This window comes from Lipotes vexillifer, unplaced genomic scaffold (genome assembly GCF_000442215.2).
Source record: "Lipotes vexillifer unplaced genomic scaffold, Lipotes_vexillifer_v1.1 scaffold1976, whole genome shotgun sequence".
Lineage (NCBI taxonomy): Eukaryota > Metazoa > Chordata > Mammalia > Artiodactyla > Lipotidae > Lipotes > Lipotes vexillifer.
In genome coordinates this window covers 62,252-66,891 of record NW_006788034.1, presented here as the reverse complement: position 1 = coordinate 66,891, position 4,640 = coordinate 62,252, and the positions used below count along the sequence as shown (strand labels likewise).

The 4,640-nt window shown below is 35.5% G+C and overlaps 1 pseudogene; it reads right to left on the bottom strand.

The window, feature by feature from the left end:
• The window catches only part of LOC103071034 (flotillin-1 pseudogene), a 10,300-nt pseudogene extending 6,099 nt beyond the window's left edge, over positions 1 to 4,201 (bottom strand).
• Between the last annotated feature and the right edge of the window lie 439 nt (positions 4,202 to 4,640).

Sequence of the window (4,640 nt, the reverse complement as noted above, 5' to 3'; positions counted from 1 at the left end):
CGGTATGTGGGCCTCTCACTGTTGTGGCCTCTCCCGTTGTGGAGCACAGGCTCCAGACGTGCAGGCTCAGCGGCCATGGCTCATGGGCTCAGCTGCTCCACAGCATGTGGGATCTTCCTGGACCGGAGCATGAACCCGTGTCCCCTGCATCGGCAGGCAGACTCTCAACCACTGTGCCACCAGGGAAGCCTGGTCTCATGGGTTTTTGCCTTGCTCTTTCATCTGCTGTATGTTTCTCTGTCTTCTCATTTTGCTTAACTTTCTGTGTTTGTGGTCTCCTTTTCACAGGCTGCAGGTTTGTAGTTACTGTTGTTTTCTGTGTCTGCCCCCATTGCTAAAGTTGGTTCAGTGGGTTGTGTAGGCTTCCTGGTGGAGCATACTGGTGCCTGTGTCCTGGTGGATGAGGGTAGATCTTGTCTTTCTAGTGAGCAGGACCACGTCTGCTGGTGTGTTTTGGGGTGTCCATGACCTTGTTATGGTTTTAGGCAGCCTCTCTGCTAATGAATGAATTTGTGTTCCTGTCTTGCTAGTTGTTTGGCATAGGATGCCCAGCATTGTAGCTTGTTGGTCTTTGAGTGGCTGGGTCTTAACATTGAGATTGAAATTTCTGGGAGTGTTTTCACCATTTGATATTATGTGGAGCCGGGAGGTCTCTGATGGACGAATGTCCTGAACTCCGCTTTCCCACATCAGAGGCACAGGCCTGACACCTGGCTGGGGCACCAAGACCCTGTCAGCCACACAGCCAGGTTCGTGGGGGTGTTTCTTGTCTTTTGGGAAGTCTGAGGTCTTCTGCTTGCATTCAGTAGGTGTTCTGTAGGAGTTGTTCCACATGTAGATGTATTTCTGTTGTACTTGTGGGGAGAAAGGTGATCTCCACATCTTACTTCTCCATCGTCTTGAAGGTCTCCCTCACCACATCTTCTTTATTTATCTCTTGATGAACACTTAGCTTGCTTCCATATTTTCGGCTATTGTAAATAATGCTGCTATGAACACTGAGGTGCATGTTTCTTTTTGAAATAGTATTTTTGTTTTTTTGGTTATATACCCAGGAGTGGAATTGCAGGATCATATGGTAGTTCTATTTTTAGTTTTTTAAGAAACCTCCATACTCTTTTCCACAGTGACTGCACCAATTTACATTCCTACCAAGTGTGTACAAGGGTTCCTTTTTCTCCCCTATTTGGCCAACATTTCATTTCTTATTTGTGTTCTGTCATCATTTGAATTAGCTTAACCAGGTCAATTTCTTTTATCCTATTTGAGCTAACTGGAAGTTTACTTTCTCATTCAAAGACTTTAACTAAGATTCTAGAAGGCATCTTCTGATATTGATTTCTTCCCTGCTTCCTACCTTGTTTACAGTGTATAGACCTCTTGTTACAAAAATACATCATGAATTGAAAACAATATAAGGGAATCAATAAAGCACTTAAATGGGGAGAAATAAACCCACACAAATATATTCTGAACTCGAATCTCTAGCTCTAGCAAGGCCATTTCCTGCTCCTGCACTGCCCCCTGCTGGGCTGTTCCATCACCTGCACCTGTGCCTCCTGCTCCTCCAGCTGCTGCTTAGTCTAGGCCATCTGAAGCTTATTGGCCAGGTCACCCTGTGCTCAGAGGGTGTTGACCTAGATGTCATACTTGGCCTTCTTCAGCTAGTTGTCCCTCTGCAACTTGGCCATCTCAATCTCACTCAAGTACTGAGCAGACACATTTTTCTGCCTGGCTTGGCCTTCAGACCCCAGTATCTCTTCACCTCCCTTCCTCAATCTGAGCATCTTTCTGGACTTGTGCTGTTCGAGCCTTCACTGAGGAATGCAAATATCTGATCATCATGAATGTCCTTCAGAGTATAGCTAACCATAGTGATAAGTCTTACAGAATTCACAAAAAAATGGCTGTTGTTATTACAATAAAAATTTAAAATCTTATTCTTCTCATTAAAAGGTTTGTGTTCCAGTGAATAAATCCCCCTTTAAACATGAGCTTCTTAGTTTTTCTATTACCTTGAAACTGAACAACTTAATTTAACTGATTTCAAATTTTTCCATTAATATGTTTTTCTTTTTAATTCAGTCAAGGTGATTTTTGTATGATAGTTCAGCATATTACTGTTTAATTTAGGGAACTGAATACTCTTTATACTTTTTTGGGGGTGTTCAATTATGTTATTATATTTTTGACATTCTGTGTGATAAACAGCCACATTTTTAGTCTTCTTTGTTTCAGTTTAGTGTATGAGAAAAACCTTCCCCAATAACACGATCAGCTCTTCATTTTCTCTCTACACCTTGATATAAAATAACCACACATTCCAGAATGAAGAGCCTCCTGTTCCTCCTCTCTGCACTCATCTTGTACTGAGAAAAGTTATAATTTCTGACAACGTATAATAGTAGATTTGAAGGGGCCAGGATAGGTCATTAATTGATAACTACAATGAACTTTTGTACATAAGTAACTCAACTTGATAAAAATCTGAGAGTGAATTACTCCAAACTAAAACACGGAAGTCAAAAAGTACATGAAATTAGTCAATGAGAGAGAAAGAGTATTCTTTTAAGTTTATTGATCTCATATGTAGAGGCTACACTATACATCTTAGAAACAGTATTTCAGAAGTAATTAATATAAAATATTGTTCTCTTGTTAATTATTATTTTTGAGGTTTAGAAATTTTTCCTTGGAACAATAAGTGGTGAGATGTCAACAGATACATTTTCTATGCAACATTTTTATCCACTAACTATATCAGAAATACATTATATATATAAATCAATAAATATATATATATATATATATATATATATATATATATATAACAGTATCTGCTGAAGTGGCCTATATTACTAAAATAAACAGACAAAAACCATGAGTACGTTCTACAAGTCTAGAATGAGATACTAAGATGTAATATGTAATTGACTTTCCTATACATATATTTACTAATGGAACAATTTTTGGTAATTAATTAAAATGATGAAAGCCCTTAAGGGCATTTATTTAAATCAAGAAATTTAAAGTGTATTACTGTATTATGATTTCTCTGGTCTCTGTTATCTGAATGTCTATTGATTAAATAACCTGACAATTTAATAAGTATTATTTTGCTTTTTTAGTGACACGTAAAATAGCCACATGTGCTATTTGCTAACACAGAGATGATGCTAATCTAAATAAGTACCCACAAAGATAGACAGGAACAGAATTCAGGCCAACAAAATTTATCTCCCTATGATAATAATTATGCTATCATAATTTGCAATAGCCCAAGGCCATTTTTTGATAACATGCTGAAATGATTCACTTAAGAATTTCCAAATTAGCCTACAAATCAACTTTTAACAAAAAACCTGCCATCATAATGGATCAGATAATAGCCCACACTGGGACTTTTGTATGCCCCACTTTCAGTCAGAACACGTGGATTAAACTTTTCCTGTTGCAAGGAAGATGCTGTGAATTTAATTAAGGACCAGGATATTACAACACAGAAATGTGTTTCAATTCTAATCTAATATGACTTCCAAAAAAAGCTGGACATTTGGTCTAGTGGTTGATTAGATTGGATCAAGTGGGAAGGTATTTTAATTACTCATTGTTTGATTTGCCTCCTTTTTTGGTGGTCAAAAAGGAATAACTATAATATTAATGATAATAAGTAATAATAATACAATACCTTAGAAAAAATAATTTAGGATGTGTTTCAATATTGTTCTTATGCAGTGAGAAACTAAAAATAAAATGCATTAGAGACAATAATATTTGAAATAAATAAGAAAAAATAATATATCATTATCTCTTATTAAGAATCAAATGCTAGAATTATGATAATTAGAATATAAACCTTTATATTTAATAAGACTTTTAGGTAAAATATTCCTGTGAATAATGTTTTCTAATTGAAATAATGTGTGTAATATATATTATTATTAATATATAAATCTATATTTATAATCAAATAAGATAAAAAATTTATTGCCATTCTTTGAATAGCAGCAATTCAGGTTTTTTTTTTTTTAATCTAAACACTTTGCTGTTACATATTTTCATCAGAAAAAAAACTACAGAAAACAACTAAAAAACAAAAACCAAAGCACATGCACAAAAAAGCCCACCTCAGTTGTTTACTTTCATTACGCACCATGCATTGTGTCATTAATAACCATCTAATTTTTGGCCGGACAGCCATGTTGGTCAAAAATTTAAACATATACTTTCAGTATGTGGATGCTTTTAGGCTCAGTGAAGGACACATTTTTTTGCAAGAATGATTTAATGGGAAAATAAGATTTCTGTGTCCACTTTTTTCCTAATTTTTTTTCAGTTTAACATGTGTGTCTATAACCTATACAGTTTATGTTGTTACATATTTATTTTATACACAAGTATGCTATTAAGCTCTAACAAGAGATTCTAATGACTTCTAATTTCCTCTACATGAAAAAAGTCTAATAAACTATGCTTTGAAATATCTCCCAGTTTCATGAAATAAAGTTTCTGAAAGCCAATCAGTGCTTCTACCTAAAATAACTAGAAAAAAACAAGAAAATACAGATCTTACCTGTTTGAAGGAGACAGAAAGCTAACAGTGCAGATCAAAATGAGAGGTGCAAAGGCATAGAGCAGGA